Source organism: Ascaphus truei, chromosome 15 (genome assembly GCF_040206685.1).
Source record: "Ascaphus truei isolate aAscTru1 chromosome 15, aAscTru1.hap1, whole genome shotgun sequence".
NCBI lineage: Eukaryota > Metazoa > Chordata > Amphibia > Anura > Ascaphidae > Ascaphus > Ascaphus truei.
The window spans coordinates 13,511,303-13,537,417 of NC_134497.1; positions in this window are offsets into that span (position 1 = coordinate 13,511,303).

Consider the following 26,115-nt stretch of genomic DNA (forward strand, 5'->3'; position numbering starts at 1 on the left):
GGGGTGAAAGGCAGGGCCGAGGGGGGGGGGTGAAAGGCAGGGCCGGGGGGGGGGGAAAGGCAGGGCCGGGGGGGCGGTAAAAGGCAGGGCCGGGGGGGCGGTGAAAGGCAGGGCCGAGGGGGGTGAAAGACAGGGCCGGGGGGGTGAAAGGCAGGGCCGGGGGGGTGAAAGACAGGGTCGGGGGGCACGGTGAAAGGCAGGGCCGGGGGGGGGGGTGAAAAGCAGGGCCGGGGGGCGGTGAAAGGCAGGGCCGGGGGGGGGCGGTGAAAGGCAGGGCCGTGGGGGGGGGGCAGTGAAAGGTAGGGCCGGGGGTGAAAGGCAGGGCCGGGGAGTTGTGAAAGGCAGGGCTGGGGGGGGGGTGTGAAGGGCAGGGCCGGGGGGGTGAAAGGCAGGGCCAGGTGGGGTGAAAGGCAGGGCCGGGAGGGGGTGAAGGGTAGGGCCGGGGGGGGGGTGACAGGCAGGGCCGGGGGGGTGAAAGGCATGGCCGGGGGGGGTGAAAGGCAGGGCCGGGGGGGGGGTGAAGGGCAGGGGAGGGTGAAGGGCAGGGGGGGTGAAGGGCAGAGCGGGGGTGAAAGGCAGGGCCGGGGGGGATGAAAAGCAGGGCCGGGGGGGGGAGGTGAAAAGCAGGGCCGTGGGTGTTGCGTGAATGGCAGGGACGCGTGAAAGTTCCATTCCCCTGTGTTTCCTCACCTCGCACCCGGCCGCGTTCCTCCAGGTATCGGCTGCCCTCCTCCTCCTCCTCCACCTCGGGTTCCTCGGCGGTGTTCGTTCCCCCCGGCGAGGCGGAGCTGAGACGCTCAGGTGAGGAGGTGGTGTGGGCCGCTGGCCCATACAGCTCCCGACTGAGAGAGCCGGAGGAGCGCTCTCGGGGATGGGTAAGCTGGGGGAGAGGCCTGTATGAGGTGAGAGTCGGAGAGAGCGTACTCTGGGGGGGGGGGGTGTAGTGGGAGTGGTCTGTGGGAGGAGCGCCGGGGAAGGAGAGCGCCGAAGGAGAGGGAGAGCGCCGGGGGGAGGGTGAGCGGGCTCAAAGGCGTGGAGTGTGTGAGGCTGCGGGTATGCGATGTGGTGTGTGAATGTAATAGTGGGCTAGAGCACCGGCTAATGAGAGCCATGGGGGGGGCAGACACACCGGTCAATGCGAGCCGTGGGAGGGCGGGCGGACCGACGGACCAATCAAATGATCCACATAGACTCACAAACAAGATTTTCAAATTTATATATATAGATATTAACACATCGATCATGGGGTGGCCAATTCCAGTCCTCAAGAGCCACCAACAGGTCAGGGTTTTGGTATATCCATGCTTCAGCATAGGTGGTTCAGTCAATGACTGAGACACTGATTGAGCCACCTGTGCTGAAGCAGGGATATCCTGAAAACCTGACTTGTTGGGGGGGCCCTTGAGGACTGGAGTTCGCCACCCCCTGACCTAGATGAATCGGTTAGTCAGTGGCTGGGGTTGCTAACTTTTCCAGTCAAAGCCGCAGGATCTAGTTTAAAGAATGTGATTTCCATGTGAATTTGTCACACCGTCCTCACTGGTAATGAGGTTTGACTAAAAAACCCTACACATCTGAAAGTCTTTTAGAAGCGTTCCCCAAATGATGTACGCGGCCCTCCGTTTAGTATGCAGAAGACACCCAAATCACAAACACATATACTTTGCTGCTAGACTCTGAGATCTGCCTCCGATTCTCTCCTCCTCAAATAAGTTTACTGGCTTTCCCTGAAGTTTCAAATTACCTGAAAAATAGTGTGTGTGTGTCTGTCTGTGTCTGTGTATGTGTGCGCCTGTGCGCCTGTGTGTGTGTCTGTGTGTGTGTGTGCCTGTGTGTGTGTGTGTGTGTGTCTGTGTGTGTGTGTGCGCCTGTGTGTGTGTGTCTGTGTGTGTGTGACCCTGTGTGTGCCCCTGTGTGTTGTGTGTGCGCCTGTGTGTGTGTGTGTGTGTGTCTGTGTGTGTGTGTGTGTCTGTGTTTGTGTGTGCGCCTGTGTGTGTGTGTGTCTGTGTGTGCGCCAGTGCGCCTGTGTGTGTCTGTGTGTGTGCGTGCGCCTGTGTGTGTGTGTGACTGTGTGTGTGTGTGTGCGCCTGTGTGTGTGTGTGCGCCTGTGTGTGTGTCTGTGTGTGTGTGCGCCTGTGTGTGTGTGCGCCATCCATGTACACAGCCCGTCACAGCCGTACTACACAAGACTTTATAATATAACACAGGGGTGCGCCAATTTCTGGTGCTGCACCCCCTTCCCTGGTCTCCCCCATGCTCGCGCCCCCCTCTTACCTTAGAGCTGCCGTCAAATTACGCCGCGTCGCCCGAAGCCGGCGGAATCACGGTAAGTGAGTTACAGAGGCGTCGCGCGGCCCCCCCCCCCCCTGGCATTTAATTTAGGGTGCAGGGCTTCTGTAACTGCCCCACCCCCTGCGTTGGAGGAGCAATCCACCCCAACTAACCTCCGATATATATATATATATTGTTACAGTCTATTTGACTTTTTTTTTAAATAAATGATACAACGTAAAACTTGTTACAATCCGAACGTTGCCACAATTTTACACGCGTGCACTGAAATATGGGTCGAGTCCCGGAGGTAAAACATCAAAGAGAACAGAAGGGGTATGAGTGTGCATGGTTCTGCTAACACTAATTCAAATGGGGAGAAATGACAGCATGAAGGAACCAGACTTCTGAAATCCTGGACGTGGAAACATTTAGGTGAGTGGGAAGTTTGGCCATGTATGTGATACGCTAGATTTTGTTATATATATTTGCTAAGAAGTGGGGGGGGGGGGGGGGAGGAGAGGCTGGTTTCCAAATCTTGGCAACGGTGCATCTAGTGACATGAGAATATGTGAGATAAAGTTGGATTTAGCTGTTGTTCAAAGTTATAATGGGGTTGGTATATAATGGATCATTACGGCTTGTTACTTTTAAGATACTGTCTATTAGGGAGAGCACTGAATTCGATAGAGGGTTGGTCTTGAGCTGGGCCGTTGACGGGGATGGGGGGGAGGAGAGCTGGGGAAATTGTCGCTGTAGGAGGGCCCAGCCGGCAGTGGAAGGCGGGCCCAACTCATGTTGTAGCTCAGAACAGCTGTTCCAGAAAGCCGTGTTATGGTTACAGAGCTGGAATGGAGGGTGTCCCTCTCGATAGAAAGCGAAACGCGCGGCGGAGGGAAGCGTCATGTCACTTACTCCGCGACTACGTGCAAACTAACGAGACTGGCTGGACCACGATCTGACACCCGGGGAATCCATTCCAGCTCTATAACCATACCATGGCTTTCTGGAGCAGCTGTTTCGAGCTACAACATGAGTTGTCCAGGTTACCCCAGTAGATATTCCCTCGACTTATACATTACGTAAGCATTGAGTGCATGTTATAGGGACTTTTCCAGTCTGTGCTTCTTCGCACCGTCAGGACTCCTTTCTGTTTGGGCTCCACCCAATGTTCTAGTAGCAGGTTCCAGCTAGGGAGCCTCACTGCGAGTCGTATGTTTGTGTATTAAGGATGTCCTGTCACCAGTTATTGTTTTTAGTTCAGGAATGTGGCCCTATGTAGTTAGTGCTCATAGTGATGGCCCGAGATCGTTCTCATGTAGGAAGAGGAGTGAGCATTAGCTCCGCACGGAGTTCTCAGATTACTAGCTCCGGAGCGTAATTGGATCGGCCCCATCGGCAAGTCCTTGGCAAACTCCCGATCCGATATGTCAGGACTCCTTTTTGTGCACTTTTAGCTCAGCTTTGCACCAGCTTGTAACATTGACCATCGGTTATCCTAGGTAGAGCGGGTATTCTTTGGTGTGGAGCTATATATACCCTTCGATGTGAGAAGGAGCGGCTCAGTGAGTAAAAGACACTGACTGGCACTGAGTTGGAACCTGGTTCAATTCCCGGTGTCGGCTCCTCTTGACATTGGGCAAGTTACTTTATCTCCCTGTGCCTCAGGCACCAAAAACATAGATTGTAAGCTCCACGGGGCAGGGACCTGAGCCTGCAAAATGTCTCTGTAAAGCGCTGCGTAAAACTAGCAGCTCTATACAAGAACCAACTATTATTATTATAATATCCCCTATGGTGGCATAACTGGTCACCAGACATCCTACATCACATGGGGTGGAGGGTCAATACCCACCCGGTTAACCCATTAAGGCTGTTAACCCTTTATACAAATTAGTAGTCCCGGTGGGGGGGGTGGACGACTGGCATCTTAGATGGGTTCCTATGCTTGCCCCTAAATGTAGAGGCTTTGCTGCTATGTAATATGACCTTTTCTAATAGGGGCATAAAGGTGTTTCGCTGAATGGGAAGAAGTCTCCAAAGACTTTATCTCAGAGGGCCAGTGGGAATCAGCAGCTGAACAACAATGATTCGCAGACACGTGAAACGAGCTGGCGGCCCGAAACCAATTACCAGCGGGCAACTTGTCCACATTTAAAAAGCCATTATAGGAAAGGGCACACGGCTGATGGGATCAGCAGAGATGCCAAGAATTAAAAAGTCTGGGACATGAAACACCTCCCCATACGCGGGGGTTTGCAGAGTAAATTCAAGGCACGGTCCCATCTGAGACCAAATTGATCTAAAGAATGACAGTGATAAGAAAACCAGGCAAGGAAAGATATTTTTTTTGATGTTTTGCCGGTAGTGTTTCTAAACATTGTCATTTGAATTTTTAGGGTGGGTGTGTACAGTACTTCCCTTATACAGCTCAACCCCCCTTATAACGCTGTGCTTGGGGTCCGAAGAATCACGTTGCGCTATAAGCGGATCGCGTTAGAAATAATGTACAATTGTATGCATTGTACAATAAAGTATTTAAGACCCCAATAATCGTGTTGTAAAGTATTCATAAATATGAAAATTGGGAGCCACGCGTTATAAGCGGATCCGCGTTATAACGGGGTTGCGCTGTATCTGCTGCTCTATCTTCTCTTTATTCCCTTCGGAGGTATAAATTCTCTAAGGCACAAAACATGTGAGCACAGTTAATTTTTTGGGAGCTAAACAATGCATTTTAATGGGAATAAGGGTGAAACTTGCCATTTTTGCTATTTCCCCCTCCCCCCCTCAACTTTCTCAGTTTGGGTACACCCATATGTATATCTTTATTTATATAGCGCCCGTAGTGTTCTTGGCGCTTTACAAAGACAATACAGTACAGGGAATTACAATAATACAATAAGCTCCACAAAGTCAGACAATAGGAAAGGAAATCCCCTGCCCCGGAGAGCTTACACTCTAAGTGTTATACACGGTGCAGAAGTATACGCGGTATACACAATTTTCAGCCACCGCAGCAAATCCCAAGTGTTAGGTTGAAGCAGTGTCGGGTGTGTGACTGCGCAGGGATTTGGGGACAAATGAAGATTGCGCTGTTTATAAACGAGCTCGGTGCGCTATATACTGACAGGCAGGGCCGTTCTGATGCCTTGTTTCACGTGCCTTGCTAACCCTTTCTCTGCTGGAGGGAGGTGGGGAGAAGGACTATGACACATTGCAGAGCTAAATGTCCCTTAGCAGTGCAAATGTAAAAACAGCCCCTCCGTCCCCCCCCCCCCAAAAAAAAAAATCCTATATGGGTTTTATTAACTCTATATTCATTCTTGCCGCCTGAGCATATCCTGCTCTTTTGAAAAACCTTCATTTTTTTTTAGTGTAAAAAAATCCCATGATTTTAATCTCTAGCTGCGGAAGTTACACTGTACTGGGCTCGGGTGAGCGCCATTTTATCCTCCCAGACATAATACTTCAAATGCTCGCATCTCTTAAAGGAGCACGCGTGTTAAAGTCAGACCCAGGGAGAGTGGTATTTTACTATATTCCCAAGTGCTGTATACAGTATACCACCCCACAAACACCTTGTATACAACATGTGGAGAGACCGCAACAAGGAGGACACCGGAGATACCTGGAAAATAGGTGAATTGCAATCATTTGCAGAAACTTTCTACACTTAAATTCGCATCATTTCAACTCGCTCATTCAGACCTGTCAACATATTAACCAAAATCAGACTGAATCATTCTTGTATTCTACAGTTCACACATCTCTAACTATTTAACAAATGTTGATAAACTTTTTCAGAGTTGCTACTCTGCCATTGGCCAACAGTAGCTGCGCTCCTATTGGCCGAAGCTATCTCCCCTCGTATTGGCTCCCAGCGCACCACGTGACCGCGTCGCATCAAGGGAACACAATCATGTTTTATCCCCGCTGGCTGACGCGCCACAGCGCCTCGTGAGCTGGCACAGAAGGAGACACCGGGGCCTGCCACTACCAAGGTGGCCTGAGGCTAGGTCCCCAGTGTCAGCTGCAGCGCGCGCCATGGCGAGCACTGCGTGAACATGATCCGCCCCTCAATGGGGCCGGGCCCAGTACCTGCCTGCGCGCGCGGGTCGGCCTTTGAAACATTGCTCAATATTGCATGCAGGAGGGCCCCAGTCACGCTGCGGGTTCCGTTCTAAGAACCCGCCGCAACGCGAAAATCGGCGGGAAGCAGAGCCTGGCGAATTCCGTTATGTGCAAAAGCAAAGCGACGTTCTACGCATGCGCAACATCGGCAAAAAAAAACCATTCTGCGCGTGCCCGACCCCGGATCGGCCCGTTCTGCGCTTGCGCGACCCCGGACCGGCCCGTTCTGCGCATGCGCAGACATGTCGGCCCCTTCTCGGCACCGGCGGATCGCGGATCCCCGGACAGTGTATTTAACGTCTGTGGGCCCTGACGAAGGGGCCCGGAGACAACCAAACATGGCTCTGATTCGCCTTACTTTTTTTGCTGCTAGTTTTTTCAAAGCAACAGATCTAAGAATTTTTTTTTTAAACGGCTTGAAAAATACCCAAAAATAATAATAAAAGGTTCCCCCCAAAAAATAAATTGTCGAGTGGCGCAGAATGCTGCTTTACAGCAACGTAAAACATGGCGGCACGCGGTTGTATCGACCGGGTCTGTTACATATAGATAGAGTTTGAGGAGAGTTCGGGGCTCCGCGAAACCAGAATACTTTATAACGCCTGAAAGTTTTTCTTCTCGGGATTTTGGGGACAGGATCACGAACACACACAATGCATTTCCCATTTCCAGGACAACCGGTGTTTGTTTATCTGCCTGATATTTCGGCGGAGGAAGCGTGAGATGTCTGTAGTCATGACAATTAGAAGGTGGGCTCCCCACCCCGCTGTTCCAGGCCGCGCTCCCTGTATGTATAATTGGAGATAGATTTTTTTTCTTGCTTTTTAGAGATGACTGCAGCAGATAAGAGGGTTATTTGTACAAATACATGTGCTGGGACTGGAGAGACCTGCGCTGTGCTGCGCTGTGCTGCGGCGTGCAGGCGCAATACTTCTCAACAAATAACCCAGTGGTTTTTAACCATTTTTTCTGGTTAAGGAACCCCAACCCTCTCTAATAGCGCGTCTGAGATCAGATGCATTGTAAGGAACCCCAACCCTCTCTAATAGTGCGTCTGAGATCAGATGCATTGTAAGGAACCCCAACCCTGTCTAATAGCGCGTCTGAGATCAGATGCATTGTAAGGAACCCCAACCCTCTCTAATAGCGCGTCTGAGATCAGATGCATTGTAAGGAACCCCAACCCTCTCTAATAGCGCGTCTGAGATCAGATGCATTGTAAGGAACCCCAACCCTCTCTAATAGTGCGTCTGAGATCAGATGCATTGTAAGGAACCCCAACCCTCTCTAATAGCGTGTCTGTGATCAGATGCATTGTTTAGGAACCCCAAACCTCTCTAATAGCGCGTCTGTGATCAGATGCATTGTAAGGAACCCAACCCTGTGTAATAGCGCGTCTGAGATCAGATGCATTGTAAGGAACCCCAACTCTCTCTAATAGCGCGTCTGAGATCAGATGCATTGTAAGGAACCCCAACTCTCTCTAATAGTGCGTCTGAGATCAGATGCATTGTAAGGAACCCCAACCCTGTCTAATAGCGCGTCTGAGATCAGATGCATTGTAAGGAACCCCAACCCTCTCTAATAGCGTGTCTGAGATCAGATGCATTGTTTAGGAACCCCAAACCTCTCTAATAGCGCGTCTGTGATCAGATACATTGTAAGGAACCCAACCCTGTCTAATAGCGTGTCTGAGATCAGATGCATTGTAAAGAACCCCAACCCTCTCTAATAACGCGTCTGAGATCAGATGCATTGTAAAGAACCCCAACCCTCTCTAATAACGCGTCTGAGATCAGATGCATTGTAAAGAACCCCAACCCTCTCTAATAGCGCGTCTGAGATCAGATGCATTGTAAGGAACCCCAACCTTCTCTAATAGCGTGTCTGAGATCAGATGCATTGTAAGGAACCCCAACCCTCTCTAATAGCGCGTCTGAGATCAGATGCATTGTAAGGAACCCCAACCCTCTCTAATAGCGCGTCTGAAATCCGATGCATTGTAAGGAACCCCAACCCTCTCTAATAGCGCGTCTGAGATCAGATGCATTGTAAGGAACCCCAACCCTCTCTAATAGCGCGTCTGAAATCAGATGCATTGTAAGGAACCCCAACCTCTCTAATAGCGCGTCTGAGATCACATGCATTGTAAGGAACCCCAACCCTCTCTAATAGCGCGTCTGAGATCAGATGCATTGTAAGGAACCCCAACCCTCTCAAATAGCGGTCTGAGATCAGATGCATTGTAAGGAACCCAACCCTCTCTAATAGCGCGTCTGAGATCAAATGCATTGTAAGGAACCCCAACCCTCTCTAATAGCGCGTCTGAGATCAGATGCATTGTAAGGAACCCCAACCCTCTCAAATAGCGCGTCTGAGATCAGATGCATTGTAAGGAACCCCAACCCTCTCTAATAGCGCGTCTGAGATCAGATGCATTGTAAGGAACCCCAACCCTCTCTAATAGCGCGTCTGAGATCAGATCCATTGTAAGGAACCCCAACCCTCTCTAATAGCGCGTCTGAGATCAGATGCATTGTAAGGAACCCCAACCCTCTCTAATAGCGCGTCTGAGATCAGATGCATTGTAAATTCTTTCTGCATTTGTTAGAATTTTTAGATGCACTGAAAATTGCAGGAAAGCCATTAGGGCGCCCGCAGAACCCAAGGGCTCATAGGAACCCCAGTTAAAAAACACTGACATAAACCATCATCTTTCAGTATCATTTACAAGGCGCACATAAACAGTATTTTGATACTAAAGCAAATAGATACTTTTTAATCAAGATAACACAAACCCCTCAATTCTCAAATTCCTGTGAAAAAAGGTATGAAGCCGTGAAATGCAAGTGGATGCTTTTGATTAGGTAAAACTGAACTAATGCGGAGCTCCTGTTAGACTAAGTAACGAGGGGAATGCCTTTTAACCACGGCTCTTCCTCTATTGGAACGGGGCCAACGTTGGCCTGCGAAGGGACTGACTATTTCTGCCCATTTCATTGCAGTTGCTCAGGCAGCCAAGTACAATTTTTCACACTGAAAATTGTAGGTTAAGGCAGGGGTGTGCAAACTGTCCCCCCCCCCTGCCTAACCCCCCACCCCCCCACCCCCTTGCGCACCCCTGCCTACTCTACACACCGCCTTCGGTATCAAGGAAAACAACTGCATTGAAAGTAACAACTGCATTGTAGCAGTTCTGCCGTGATACATTAACTCCATGTGCTACAGTGTCAGTGACTTTATCAAGGTCCTTCCCAGCAAATCTCCATAGAAACATTACGAGCTGAAACTTTTCAGACTCAATTCAGTTCATTTAAGGTTAGGAATAGATAACAAAAAGAAACAGGTCCCTCTGTCTGCTTCACTCTCATACAGTATACAATTAATTAGTAGTGGTGATTTAGTTAATAATTCACTTTTATCAGATATAAAATATTGTCAGAATATTTACAGAAAACTGTTTTATTTAATATTCTGACAATATTTTATTATATATCTAATAAAAGTTCGTTATTAACTAAATCATCACTAATAATTAGCAGACAGGCCTGTTTCTTTTTTTGTTGTTAACAATTCATATATATTCCTGTTTTGCACCTCAATTACAAATACTGAAAACTTAATATATGCTGAGCTAGGAGAGTCTCTAGAATCTAAGGTTATGAATAGTCTGAATTTCTATTGATATGTTATAGGGTTGCCAGGTGTCCAGTAGTGAACCGGACTGTCCTGTATTTGGACACTTTGCCCAGTAAAAAATTAGAGGTAATACTGGACGTGTATGTGTCCGGTGTTACCTCTCTGGACACAGTGACCTGACTGGCTAGGGGGGGCCGCGGGATTTCCCAGAGCAGAGAGAGAGCAGGGCTGCTGCTAGGGGGGCTTGGCAGCTTCCTACATCCTGATGCGCTGCTGCTGGGTAATGCAGCCAATCAGGAAGAGTTGTCAGGAGCCTGGGGGTGGGGCCCAATGGAAGAGGAAACAGCATGGAGTGGAGAGAGGTGTCCGCGTGTGTGGAGCGCATCGCACCTGTCACCATTGTGTCCAGTATTTTTGGAGAAGCCGTCTGGCATTCCTATATGTCCAGAGCTGTTTATAATATGCTGCATGCATGTTGTGACACTGGTCAATTCATTTATATATAGACTAGCTGAGAGACCCGGCGTTGCCCGGGATGTAAATGCGTAATAGGTAGTTTTATTTATAAATCGTGGAACAATTGGTGACTGTTTGTTGTAAAGGTTGGATAATAATATTGAAAAGAAAGATGGAAGAAAATGTAATACGATGTTGTATAAAAATGGTTTATTGTAAGCACACCACAGTACAATGTATATTTTGGTGACATAAGTGATGTAAAAATCTGAGTCGTGTGTCCTGCTAGGGTGTGAGGCGGCGGGTGGCGCGTGGGTTGTGAGTGCTGTCTGCGAGTGGGGGTCCTGCTAGGGTGTGAGCGGCGGGTGGTGCGTGGGTTGTGAGTGCTGTCTGTGAGTGGGGGTCCTGCTAGGGTGTGAGGCGGCGGGTGGCGCGTGGGTTGTGAGTGCTGTCTGTGAGTGGGGGTCCTGGCAAGGGTGTGAGGCGGCGGCTGGCGCGTGGGTTGTGAGTGCTGTCTGTGAGTGGGGGTCCTGCTAGGGTGTGAGGCGGTGGGTCAGTGATGTCGGTGCGTAGGGGCGGGAGGCAGCAGGTGTGTGTGGCGGCAGGTATGTGTCGAGTGTGGCGGGTGTCTGTTGAGTGCGTGCAGCGGCTGTGAGGCGGTGGGTGAAAGGCAGAGGCGCCGGAGTAAGGGCGGGTGAAAGAGGCAGAGGCGGGGGTGGGGAGGCGGTAAGGCGGGCATGAAGGCGAAGGGCGGCGGGAAGGGGAGGAGGGGGTGGAGGAGGGGGGCAAGGGTGGAGGAGGGGGGCAAGGGGTGGAGGAGGGGGCAAGGGGTGGAGGAGGGGGGAAGGGTTAGAGGAGGGGGGAAGGGTTAGAGGAGGGGGGAAGTGTGGGAGGGGGTGGGAGGGGAAAGGGGAAAAAGAGGTGGAGGGGGGGGGAAAGGGGAGCAGAGGGGGGGTGAAGGGGAGCGGAGGCTGGGGAAGGGGAGCGGGGGGGGAAGGGGAGCGGGGGGGGGGGGGAAGGGGAGCGGGGGGGGGGGAAGGGAGCGGGGGGGAGGGGAGAAGTGGTGGAAGGGGGAGGAGGTGGTTGAAAGGGGGAGAAGGGGGAGGTGGTGGGAAGGGGGGAGGTGGTGGGAAGGAGGAGGAGGGGGAAGGTGGTGGAAAGGGAGAGAAGGGGGAGGTGGTGGAAGGGGGGAGGTGGTGGAAGGGGGAGGTGGTGGGAAGGGGGGAGGTGGTTGGGAAGGAGGAGGAGGCGGAAGGTGGTGGAAAGGGAGAGAAGGGGGGATGTGGTGGGAAGGGGGAGGAGGGGGAAGGTGGTGGGAAGGGGGAGGAGGGGAAGGTGGTGGGAAGGGGGAGGAGGAGGGGGAGGTGGTGGGAAGGGGGGAGGGGGAGGTGGTGGGGAAGGTGGAGGTGGTGGGAAGGGGGGGAGGTGGTGGGAAGGGAGGAGGAGGGGGGAGGTGGTGGGAAGGGGGGAGGGGGAGGTGGTGGGGAAGGTGGAGGTGGTGGGAAGGGGGGGAGGTGGTGGGAAGGGGGGGAGGTGGTGGAAAGGGGGGAGGTGGTGGAAAGGGGGGGGAGGTGGTGGGAAGGGGGGGAGGGGTGAGGTGGTGGGAAGGGGGAGGAGGTGGGAAGGGGGAGGCGGAGGGAAGGCGGGGGGTGGGAGGCGGTGGGAAGGCGGGGGGTGAGAGGAGGTGGGAAGGCGGGGGGTGGGAGGCGGTGGGATGGCGGGGGGTGGGAGGCGGTGGGATGGCGGGGGGTGGGAGGCGGTGGGAAGGGGGGTGGGAGGCGGTGGGAAGGGGGGGGGGAGGCGGTGGGAAGGGGGAGGGAGGCGGTGGGAAGGGGGGGAGGCGGTGGGAAGGGGGGGGGAGGCGGTGGGAAGGGGGGGGAGGCGGTGGGAAGGGGGGAGGCGGTGGGAAGGGGGGGGAGGCGGTGGGAAGGGGGGGAGGCGGTGGGAAGGGGGGGGAGGCGGTGGGAAGGGGGGCTGGGAGGCGGTGGGAAGGGGGGGGGGAGGCGGTGGGAAGGGGGGGGAGGCGGTGGGAAGAGGGGGGAGGCGGTGGGAAGGGGGGGGAGGCGGTGGGATGGGGGGGGAGGCGGTGGGAAGGGGGGGGAAGGGGGGAGGCGGTGGGAAGGGGGGGAGGCGGTGGTAAGGGGGGGGGGAGGTGGTGGGAAGGGGGGAGGGAGGCGGTGGGAAGGGGGAGGGAGGCGGTGGGAAGGGAGGCTGGGAGGCGGTGGGAAGGGGGGGGGGAAGGCGGTGGGAGGCGGTGGGAAGGGGGGGAAGGGGGGGAAGGGGGGAGGCGGTGGGAAGGGGGGGAGGCGGTGGGAAGGGGGGGGAGGCGGTGTGAAGGGGGGGGAGGCGGTGGGAAGGGGGGGGAGGCGGTGGGAAGGGGGTTTAGGCGGTGGGAAGGGGAGGGAGGCGGTGGGAAGGGGGGGTGGAGGGGAGGTGAAGGGGGGGTGGAGGGGAGGTGAAGGTGGGGGGGTGGAGGGGAGGTGAAGGGGGGGTGGAGGGGAGGTGAAGGGGGGGAGTGGAAGGGAGGGGGGGTGGAAGGGAGGGGTGGAAGGGAGGTGAAGGGGGGGGTGGAGGGGAGGTGAAGGGGGGGTGGGTGGAGGGGAGGTGAAGGGGGGGGGTGGAGGGGAGGTGAAGGGGGGGGGTGGAGGGGAGGTGAAGGGGGGGTGGAGGGGAGGTGAAGGGGGGGTGGAGGGGAGGTGAAGGGGGGGTGGAGGGGGGGGAGGTAAATGGGGACGTGAAGGGGGGTGGAAGGGAGAAGTGGAGTGAGGGGAGGTGAAAGGCGGTGAGGGGAGGTGATGGGGGGTGAGGGGAGGTGATGGGGGGTGAGGGGAGGTGAAGGCCGCTCACTCACCCGTCCGGCAGGTCCCACGTGGATCTGAGGCGGGAGGCAGCGTGTTGTGGCCGCTCCTCCGCTGTGTCCCGGGCATTAGCTCTCTCCCCCGCTGACTGTAGCGGCGCCGGGGGGGGGGGGGTATCGGGGAGACACTGACACTAGAGGGGAGGGCGGGTGAAGGGGGGGTGGAGGGGAGGTGAAGGCCGCTCACTCACCCATCCGGCAGGTCCCACGTGGATCTGAGGCGGGAGGCAGCGTGTTGTGGCCGCTCCCCCGCTGTGTCCCGGGCGCCGCCATCTTGGGCACTCGGTGCCGCGAGGCAGCCTGCCTGGCCACTGGCTGTTCCCCCGCCGGGGAGGGGTGAGTTGTAGCGCCGGGGAGGGGGGGGCATGTATATGTGTGGGGGGAGAGGTGGGAGATATAGAAGGGGGGGACCCGCACGGCCGCTGACACTGGGTGGGGGGGGGGGCGCTGAAGGGGTAATAATAGTGTGTGTGTGTCCCGCTGACTGTAGCGGCGCCGGGGGAGGGGGGGGTCGGGGTGAAAGCGCGGGAGACACGGGGAGAGGAGGAGGTGCGCGCGGGTGCTGCTAACTGTGAGCCCCGCTAATGTATGTAACAGTGTGTGTGTGTGTGTGTGTGTGTGTGTGTGTGTGTGTGTGTGTGTGTGTGTGTGTGTGTGTGTGTGTGTGTGTGTGTGTGTGTGTGTCACTGTGTGTGTGTGTCACTGTGTGTGTGTGTCACTGTGTGTGTGTCTGTCATTGTGTGTGTGTCTGTCCGTGTGTGTGTGTGTGTGTGTGTGTGTGTGTGTGTGTGTGTGTGTGTGTGTGTGTGTGTGTCTGTGTGTCTGTGTGTGTCTGTGTGTGTCTGTGTGTGTGTGTCCCTGTGTGTGTGTCCCTGTGTGTGTGTCCTTTGGCCCGTCACTCCGCCTCAGGCCAATGAGAGGTGTTGTCCCTGTGTGTGTGTCCCTGTGTGTGTGTCCCTGTGTGTGTGTCCCTGTGTGTGTGTCCCTGTGTGTGTGTGTCCCTGTGTGTGTGTGTCCCTGTGTGTGTGTGTCCCTGTGTGTGTGTCCCTGTGTGTGTGTCCCTGTGTGTGTGTCCCTGTGTGTGTGTCCCTGTGTGTGTGTCCCTGTGTGTGTGTCCCTGTGTGTGTGTCCCTGTGTGTCCTTTGGCCCGTCACTCCGCCTCAGGCCAATGAGAGGTGTGCGGGGGCGGGCGGGCCAAGGGACCAATGAGATTTCCCCTAGGGACACCGGACATCCAGGCAGGCAGGCAAACATACAGTGCTTTCATTCACTAATATAGTATAAGATGTAGAGGTATCTGTACCGTGTTAGCCGAGCGTAATAATCAAAAGCGAATAGACGATACCGTTCTAATGTGGCTAATGAAATGCTTTTATTTGTGCGAGCTTTCGAGATACACTGATCTCTTCTTGTTACAATGAACAATGAACAGTGTTACAATGAATGAAGCCAAAAAACTTTCTTAGAAACAAGGCATTGGAATGTTATCTGTTGGTGAAGCCTACATGGTACCGATACCTCTACATTATGTGTGTGTGTGTGTGTGTGTGTGTGTGTGTGTGTGTGTGTGTGTGTGTGTGTGTGTGTGTGTGTGTGTGTGTGTGTGTGTGTGTGTGTGTGTGTGTGTGTGTGTGTGTGTGTGTGTGTGTGTGTCGTGGATTCATAGAACAGCTCCCAGCGGAGGCAGCGGAGGGTAATACAGTGAAGTAATTAAAAGCCGCTTGGGTAAGAAATAGAAAACTAGGGGACAGGATAAGAATTGCTGTCTGCCTTGATCAGTACAGTTGTATAATTTATTTATTTATTTATAAAATGTGTTACCCGGAAGTAACACACTGAGAGTTACCTCTCGTTTTCAAGCATGTCCTGGGCACAGAGTTATGACAAATAATACATGGTTACAAATACATAGTTACATAAGTGAGCAGGTTATACATTATATACACGACATTGCGTGCACAGTTAAAGATAATAAATATTATGGGCGTATGAAACAGTTACAGACCAGATTAAAATGTGAGACAGCCTTAGATGTGAAAGAACTTAAACTGGTGGTGGATGTGAGAGTCTCTGGTAGGTTGTTCCAGTTTTGGGGTGCACGGTAAGAGGAGGAGGAACAGCCGGATAGTTTGCTGAACCTTGGGACCATAAACAGTGTTTTGGAGTCTGATCTCAGATGATAAGTGCTGCGTGTGGTAGGGGTGAGGAGCTTGTTCAGATAGGTGGGTAGCTTGCCCAGAAAGAATTTGAAGGCAAGACAGGAAAGGTGAACTTTGCGCCTAGACTCGAGTGATGACCAATCTAGTTCTTTGAGCATTTCGCAGTGATGTGTGTTATAATGGGTACATGCCTCAGCCAAAGCACGGGAAACTTTGTCAAACCTGATATAAAAAAAAGCAGTATGGCCCCAGCAATTTACATCACAGGGACAAGAACAGGGCACACGTGGAGTAATATTCCGGAGTCAGATCACTCCAGGGAGCCGTGCATTCGCCTGGCTTTAGGGATAATCGGATTCAGAGCACGAAAGGCAGGACAGCCTGGTTCCATCCCCACTGCTGCTGGGTGGGCCTGGAACGTATTAACTCAACCAAACAGATGCAGACATTGCCATCCCTGGGGCCTCCTGCATATTAACCCATGTGCTGCCAAAGGGGTCTCCAGCACATGGCAAACGTGCTCTCCTCCTCGGAGAAGAATGATGCCGGTGATATGTGCAACAGGATAAACCTGGGAGATTGTAGGATATTCGTAGTTTAAAGTATACTGTAGGTATTTTTTTTTAAATATTAATGGGGTTTTTTTCCAATCACATGGGAATGTGGAACATGTAAGGCATGGAAACAGACACACAGAGACAGACAGACAGACAGACACACACACACACACACACACACACACACACACACACACACACACACACACACACACACACACACACACACACACACACACACACACACACACACACACACAGAGACAGACAGACACACAGACACAGACACAGAGACAGACAGACACACACACACACACACACAGACAGACAGAGAGACAGAGACAGAGAGACAGACAGACACACACAGACAGAGACAGACACACACACACACACACACACAGAGACAGACACACACACACACACACACAGAGAGACAGAAACAGACAGACAGACACAGAAAGACACAGACAGACACAGACAGACACACACAAACACACACAGACAGACACGGACAGACACACACACACAGAAAGACAGACACATACAGAGAGACAGACACACACACAGAGAGACAGATACAGACAGACACACACACACAGAGAGACAGACACACACAGACACACACAGAGAGACAGACACAGACAGACACACACAGGCACACACAGAGAGACAGACACACACACACAGAAAGACAGACACACACAGACAGACACAGACAGACACACACACACAGAGAGACAGATACAGACAGACACACACACAGAGACAGACACACACAGACACACACAGAGAGACAGATACAGACAGACAGACACACACAGGCACACACAGAGAGACAGACACAGACAGAGAGACAGAGACAGACACACAGACAGACACTTACTTAAGTCCAAAAAAAGGATAGTGGGGAGAAAGCTGTGTCTACCCAAACAGTTGGGTGGCATTAAGTTGCCAGACACGAGAAACTACAACCTCACATGTCTTTTTAAACACATACATTAGGTGATTAGATCCTGGAGGGGTGGCTATTACTCCTCCAGTTTCCTAGAGAAACAATTGGTAAAACCACTATCTTTAGAAGGAATTTTTACATATGAAATGGGGTGACATACCAGCACACATAAAGCCCACAGTAATTATAAGGGACACCACCATAGCTTGGAGAGAAACAAGGGGGGAAAGCATGTATGTATGTAATACCTTATTACCCCTGTAGGGGGCACCCAGGGATACCTGCCCCTACAGAACACCCGAAATTCACCTCAGGAATAGATCAAAACTCTTTTAAAATCTGGGAGACAAAAGGGATAGATTGCCTAGATCCCCTAATAGACAGGGGGAAACAAAAATATACCGTATTGGCCCGAATATAGCGGGACCTCGCACATAATACGACCCCCCTCCAGTTTGCCCAACAAAATATTGCAAAAAAGAAAAAACAAAAACCGATGGGAAATTCACAGTTGTAGGAAATAGAATAACAGGCAAAGATCAGCTGAACAGCTGATGAGCAGAGGGGGGCCGAGCCTGCAGTGAAGCGCCGGGACAAAATGGCCGCCTCTCCTTACCTGTGGGCCCTCCTCTGCAGCTCCACAGGCCCGTGGCTGTCAGCCTCCCACAGCGCTGGGACTGGATTCCTGTCAGGGGGTTTCCCTGCTGCTGCGGCTCTCACCTCCTCAGGTCAGTGCCACCTGCTCTGTTCGGCGCTGGTGCTGTATCGGGAGTACCGGGAGCGTCCAGTGGCCATCTTGGATTTTTCGCCCATATGAAATGCTAGGCTGCAATTATAGTGCGAGTGCAGGTTTTGGCAGGGCAACTTTCGGCAAAAACACTTGCACTTTATTCGGGCCAATACGATAATTCCTTCCTGGAACTAAGCATGAAAAAAGACCTACCACAAAATCACTTGTTCTCCCATTTCCAAGCACTAAATTAAGGGGAGGGGGGGAAATACCAAACTATCGGAAATATAAAAAACAAAAGAACAAGGCGCACAACGCACATAGTGTATTAAAGTATAAAATGTGACTTTATGGTTAAAAAATAAATAGTTCTGCGTACATCAAGTAGGAAATAAACAAGCAGTTGGTATATAGGTTTACCACACCAGGAGATGATACATTCCCTGAAGAAGTAACCTAGTGTTACGAAACGCGTTGGATAAGAGGTGTCTATGCTCTTCTCCCCCCATCCTTTGTGATTCTGGACACTGTTTGGACACTGTTTATTAGTCATTTGCCTGGCGAAAGATCTCTCCCCGCTGCCTTACAACTCTGGATTGACACGCACGCTGTGCGTTCCATGAGAAGCATTGCGGAAGCTGAGGTGCGACTAGTGACGTCATCGCTGAGCGCCCAACGAGGAGTGGCGGCAAATGCTGCAGTGTTCCATGGATGCTGAATCCTACGGCTTCTTTACTTACCTGTGAGCTGTATGCTGTGGGGCTCTCTCTACAAGAGACTCATCCACCTACCATCCCCTAACAGAGGACGCTGGAAGAGACTGATGAGACGACTGCTGACCCAGTGCATGCTGAGATCCATCTGAGGGTGTTGCACAGTGTCATCTCCTGGTGTGGTAAACCTATATACCAACTGCTTGTTTATTTCCTACTTGATGTACGCAGAACTATTTATTTTTTAACCATAAAGTCACATTTTATACTTTAATACACTATGTGCGTTGTGCGCCTTGTTCTTTTGTTTTTTGTCTAGTGTCTGGGGTGTCGAGCCACCCCCAAGAAAGGCTGCAGACCCACGATTAGTGCAAGACCCACATCTAAGGTCCACAATATTGTTTGTTTAATCACGGTACACTGTTCACTTGATATTTGTTTTCACTAGTTATTAGCTGCGCACTATCACCTTTTTTTCCACTGTTATCGGAAATATATACTGCAAAACAACAGATTTGATGATTTATTTTGATCATACAAAAGAACATAGACATACAATTTCTGAATTGTACAACCTAGTGAAGGAAGATAACTACATGCAACTACTACAGAACACATTCATATCATGGCAGAAAGAGTTTTCAGAAATAAAGGACAGAGATGGACTTCTTGTGGGGCTAACAAATGTGTACTAATTAACACCATCAGAAATCTGGGGAGAAGTTCAATTTAAAATAACGCACAAGGCATATAACTTTTTTTTTGGTACTTACATTTTATTAGTCATTTTGCAGGATTTGGGGGGGGGGGATACACAAAGGAAAAAGGAGAGGGGTACATTGTTACATGTATAGCTTTTAATAAAAATCCACATCCATTAATTGGTACCATCAGCCAATGTCCCAAATGCCAAACGCAGGTCTTAAACATTGCCTGTGGTTATGTAGTATATCGAACACTTCCGGCCTTCCTGCCTCTCACCTGTCTCCCCTACAATCTATCCTAAACGCTGCTGCCAGAATCACTCTACTCTTTCCTAAATCTGTCTCGGCGTCTCCCCTGCTGAAATCCCTCTCCTGGCTTCCGATCAAATCCTGTATCCCACACTCAGTTCTCCTCCTCACTTTAAAGCTTTAAACTCTTCTGCTCCTCCTTACATCTCAGCCCTAATTTCTCGCTATGCACCATCACGACTCTTGCGTTCTGCTCCAGGAGGTCTTCTCTCTACCCCCTTTGTATCTAAAACCCTCTCCCGCCTTAAACCTTTCTCACTGACTGCCCCGCACCTCTGGAATGCCCTTCACCTCAATACCCAACTAGCACCCTCTCTATCCACCTGTAAGACCCACCTTAAGACACCCTTGCTTAAAAGAGCATATGAGTAGCACCGTGGCTAACACTATACACATGATACATAAAGCTTGGCCCCCTGCAGGCGCACTTACCAGAACGCCCTCCTACTGTCTCTGTACGTTCTTCCTACCTACCAATTAGATTGTAAGCTCTTTGGAGCAGGAACTCCTCTTCCGAAATGTTACTTTTATGTCTGAAGCACTTATTCCCATAATCTGTTATTTATATTATTTGTTATTTACATGGTTACCACGTGTATTACTACTGTGAAGCGCTATGTATATTAATGGCGCTATATAAATAAAATACATATACATATACATACATGCAAAGTACTTAAAATTACAAAACACAAGAATCCTATGGTATTATTGTTGGCCAACATAAAACCATGGCTAGATGAGGAAGGCAACACAACCAAAGCAGTGAAAGCCTCCACAATGGTGTTGCTAGCAGCTAGAAATGCAATCACACAGCAGTGGTTATCTCCATCACATCCAACATTAGATATGGTTAAATCCTACCTATTTAAACTAACGATAATGGGAGAAATAGAGGCGAGCTTCCATAGAGAGCTCAAGACCAAAAAATGATTTCAGAAATGGGGACGGCTCATTAATTCTCTGTCGGATAAAGTCAAGTCAGACATCGGAAAAGTGTTTATAGACACAACTTGGTGTCAAACCAGACAGCTACTCACACAGAACAAAACAGGATGCCCTAATGAGGCAAAACACTAGAAAACCTGTATTAAACTTTAAATAACAGCTATATAACACTAGTACAGAGACAGACATTGTAGTTAGGGGGAGAGGGGGGGGAAGGGAAAGATGAAACTCAAATGTTATTATAAGTTAGTTAAACATATACAAAAAATGGGGAAATTAAACCACAAGGATGTTGACAATGTTTAAAAGGTTAAGCATATACAATACACAAGAAATGTGCAAGGTGTTCCATGAACGATGTATACAGACAGGTAACCAGTTGGAATAATGTGGTCCATTTACAATACTGAATTGTGATACATACATCAGTTACAAAATAACTGAATTGTTGACATTTTTTTATATAATATAATATGTTTCCAATAAAAAATAATTATTAAAAAAAAAAAAAAAAAAACATGGACTTGCTCCACAAAGGAGCTAGATCACTGGCAGTCTGAGATATTTAGTTGTGGCCGCCACTCACCTCGCCGCAGGGACATCTCGCCTCCAAGGGAATCCCTTACCCTAAAATCCTTAACCCATTACCCTAATTCCCTAAAAGCCTACCCTGACTGCAAAGACCCCTGAAGTTAAGTCACCTTATTGGTAAAACGGCCGGCGGCCAAGTGTCTTGCGGCGGAGCGGCTGCGGCGAAGGGTCCCTCGGCAACTTGGTCGCGGTGAGATGGCAGTGACCAAATGTCAGATTCCGATCACTGGGCTGTATCTGGTTGTGTATGCCTGGGATTGGGGGCGCCCTTGTAAGGAGGGCACGTCGGCTCCATATTTCCGGCCGGTTTTTACGGACGTTTATTGCTTGGATCTGAAGTGCACCGTGTGCAGAAGCTGTGGTGAAAAGAGCGTCTCCTGGGAGTCAACACAGAAGCGGAGCTTTGTTCTGCGCCGACATGTTGGTGCCAAAGCAGCGGGCAGCGTGGACCTCTGAACCGGATAGAGCCAGCTGAGTAGAGGCCTTGTAAGCACTCATCTGATTGGCCCGTTCAAATCACTCGCTGACATCACTCTTTTCCAACCTTCCGGGACTGTAGCCCTGACCCACCACGCCTGTGATTGGCCCGTACAGTCTACCCCTCGCCCTCCTGATTGGCTGAGCACCTTCCTCCATGCTTTGGAATGGGAGGGGGGAAAACTACTTCAGGCAAGCCAATCCGGATTCTAGGGTGAGTCTGGGTGACTCGCGTTCAGACGCTGAGGCGTGAAGCAGAAGCCGAGAGCGGTGGAGAGCTCTTGGGGATGAAACTTCGGGTTGTGGATGCCGTGAGCTCGATGGCACGAGCTGGATTTGGGTGTTGGATCATGAGGTTGAGTCTCATTGGAGAGAGACCCAAGGGAACCCTTCCTCACTCGGAGGAGCGCTGCCTGGAGAGCCAAGCTTTGGCGGCCTCCAGAGGTATGTTTTGGGGCATCCACAGTTGGTGGATGGCGGTCCCCACCTCACCAACCAAGTAGCCGAGAGGGTGCCATCTATTGTGTGCTAGGTAGCCAGGAGGCTACCCACCAGTTTCCCTGACTTTGTTCCTGGAACTGCTGGAAAGTTACCCAAGGACTGGGGGTGGGCTATGTGGACTTTTTAGGCTCGATTTGAGCCACTCACAGGGACTAAGAGAGCCCAGGATCGCTTAGCTTAGGTGGCATCCTGGAGGACTGTGAGCAAGGTCTTTTTGTGAGTATTTTCCCTCTATATTATAGCTATCCTAGGTGTTGGAATATATGATGTTGTACCCCCCTTTGACTAAGCCAATGTTTATTAGCTCCCAAGTCTGGCTAGTTGTGATCGGTGTCTCGGGGAAGCGCTAGGGGTTATGCAAGGGATAAGCCAGCCAACAGACTCTGGTGGCAGCATAAACCTAAAGTTCCGGGCACAAATCGGGGACCTCTGGTCAGGGGGAAGCCCCCTAATGTGACACTAATACAGTAACAGAATTCAACGCTATTCTAAGTATGAACCATGTAAGATCCAGATACGCAAAAGGCTGTACACCTTTGCTCCCATTCCTATGAAGTTTGGCACCAGTTTGTGGATCCGGGCCTAAGTTGGGCTTAATGATAGGAAAATGAGAAGCCAAATAAATGAATTTTCAGTGTTTCGAATGTCTCTCTCTCTCTCATATCTAACTACACTGCCAACGTGACGTGTCATTGTGTCACCTATAAAAAACTACATGGGGGAATTAATCAGTGCCTCAGCAGTCTGGCCCGTAATGTGTTTAATTGAATAAACACTGTCGACACGCCCCTTCCTCATCACAGTAATGAAAACAAGACACACCGTTTCAATAACTACTCTACGGTAACGACATTAAGTATTGTGGCCCTTCCGTCAGAAATAAAATAAGCCGCGTAGTCGGTTTTTGTTCACGCGCCAAACTCTTGATACATCTTGAAACCCCTGAAGCCCTGGCACCAAAGGGGTTAAAATATCCTGCAACATCCAGCACTTTTAAATACCGAGCCCTTCCATTTTTTATTTTGCTCATAAGACACTTTGGGGAAGGTTCTAGAAAGTGGGACGCATGTAATTAAAGAGGTAACCCAAGCTGGCGATGTTATTTTTATTTTTTTAACACACGGTTTAAGCAGGGGGTCTTTGGAGGGACCCCCTGCTTCTGGAGATACTCCCCTCAGTAGGGGGTGCCGGTAGCCACTTCGCTTGGCTAGCTGGGTTCACATAATGGCAGAGCTTCAAAGCTCCTGCCCCATGCAGGCCAATAGGAAGCTGTGACATCATCCAGTGCGGCTTCCTATTGGCTGGCGTGACATGGGTGCTTTAAACTTTGCTGAGACATTGACACCCTCTTTGGATGTCTGTATCTCAGGAAGCAGGGGGTCCCCAGGGCTGAAATGAATGGGGTTCAGTTCCAGAGACCCCTTGCTTCAAAACTATGTTAAGAAACAACAGTAAAAATAATTTTCTCCTTTAAGAGAAAAAGGATTTTTAAATTGGTTTTCTGCATCATTGGACAAGGAGCGGCTCAGTGAGTAAAGACACTGACTGGCACTGAGTGTGAAGCAGGGGGACCTGGGAGAAGGAGCGGCTCAGTGAGTAAAGACACTGACTGGCACTGAGTGTGAAGCAGGGGGACCTGGGAGAAGGAGCGGCTCAGTGAGTAAAGACACTGACTGGCACTGAGTGTGAAGCAGGGGGACCTGGGAGAAGGAGCGGCTCAGTGAGTAAAGACACTGACTGGCACTGAGTGTGAAGCAGGGGGACCTGGGAGAAGGAGCGGCTCAGTGAGTAAAGACACTGACTGGCACTGAGTGTGAAGCAGGGGGACCTGGGAGAAGGAGCGGCTCAGTGAGTAACGACACTGAATGGCACTGAGTCTGAAGCTCCTTGCGACCTTGGGCAAGTCACTTTATCTCCCTGTGCCTCAGGCACCAAAAACATAGATTGTAAGCTCCACGGGTCAGGGACCTATGCCTGCAAAATGTCTCTGTAAAGCGCTGCATAAAACTAGCTGCGCAATACACGAACAAACCATTATTATTATCATCGTGGATATAAGCTCCCGCAAATGCGCCCCACTAGCTTATCCATTATTATCTATTAGAGGAAGTGGCAGTCAGTTTTATTTTAGCGCTCCCCCATACGGAAAAAAAAACTAAAATGTAACTGTGTGTCTCTGGAGCGCAGCATAAAAATCTGCATTATGTAACTTCCAGGCAAAATGTCAAAAATAGATATGTCTCCAGTTAATGGTACTCCAGCTCTTTTTGGAGGAATTGCAGCTCTCTCTCTGTAGTATTTCAGTAATGGGTCATTTAAGATCCGTGACTGCAGAGGAAAAATGCAGCTGACTGCAGGATATCATTTTTAATTTTGGGTGTACGGAGACAGGTGTGACTTCTCACGCAGTTTTAGAGATACTCGCCGAAGATTTTATTCCTGTATATGGCAGAATGTATAGGATGCACAAAATTTAGCATTTGGTGACCCAAAGATTATCCCGACTTTTATTTTGTCAACATAAGAGGCAGCCACCACTGGGGTGAAATCTCACCAACGCGGCTGCAAAATTCTGTATATAGTGCTACATACACTGCCAGTTATATATAAGGAAAACATTATGTACTGGCTAAAAGTACCCGGCGTTGCTCAGGAATTCTAAGAAATCAACCTCATCTCCCATCCTCTTCTCACCTGCCCCCCATCCCCCCCCTAAACCCCCTCATCTCTCTAATATCTGATGATATCCCCAATTCCTTCCACCTCTCCCCTTCTCCGGCATTCTTTCTTTTTCCTCCCGTGCCAGCTGACATCCTCTCTGTCTTTCTTCGTCTGCTTTCTGTGTAAGCTTTATAGCTAACTGGCTCTCTTTATCTGCCACCAGGCTATGCGCATTATGATGTCATCAGCATGATGTCACGGGCCAGACACATAGCCTACCAGGTACAACACACCAGTGGCTGACTTGGTTAGAGAAATTGTAATAACTTAAAAACAGAATGTATCCAATTTCCAAACACAGACAAAACCCTGCTCCTTGATCTCAGGAACCACCATCTACAATGTGGTTTACAGATATCTTAAGAGGTGTCCAAATGCCTAGCGACCAGACCCACAGCTTTCCCAAACATATAGTAGATATTATTTTCTCCATGTAATTATTGTAGTGAAGATCGTGCGTCCTTCACGCATTCCAGTTTCTCATTTGTTTCGACGTTGAGTCTTCCAGTTCACAACTGTGTTTCCGTCATCCCACCAAGTAATGAAAGTGCCCCAATAATTTAGGGCTAGTAGTTCGTGAGGACCCAGAGAGACCCACCAAAGGTGTGAAATGGAAATGTGAACGTTTCCCTAGTGGCAGCTAATCGTGGCCATGTTCATCTCTAACCAGGAGGTCGACCCGCAGGGCTGAGGCAGGATATGGGAACTGACCACAGGCCTTGGAACCGAGTCCTGATGGTGGGAAATGTCCAGGTCACAGGCCAAGGCCGGGGCAGGGAATGGCAGCGTAGTCAGGGTTCTAAGGTCAGGGCAGGAGAGAGGCAAACAGAATCCAGGTCCAAGCAGAGGTACAGCGCAGGCAAAGAGTAAAGCAGGAAACCGGACGGAGTCGAGGAGCACACGGATCAGACACCTTACTCGGAAACTTGCTGGGAGTAATTGGCTGCTACTTTAAGCCCAAGCACAGGTGTAGCCAATTACATCCTCCATCTTGGAAAAGGGCAAAAATGAGGACACTGGTTGTCGGCCATCTTGGTTGTTGGCGAGATGTAAACAAGCTTTATTGACAAGCCTGTGGCAACGGAGTACGACCGCAATGGTGGATCCTGATAGTAATACAGTAACAAAATTCAAAAATGCTTTTGATAAACAACGCTATCGTAAATATGAACCATCTACTTGAGTTTGAGGTTTAACGATGGATTGGAAAATGAGCTAAATGCACTCTCAGTGTTTCTTTGATATTGATTTAAATCAGGGGTGCACAACTCGAGTCCGCCAGACCCCCACTCCCCCCACCCGGTCAGATTTTCAGGGTATCCCTGCTTCAGCAACACACAGAACCACAGCAAGCTCTTTTTGGGAACCCCTGAGCTGGGTCTGCCTTGCCGTGGCT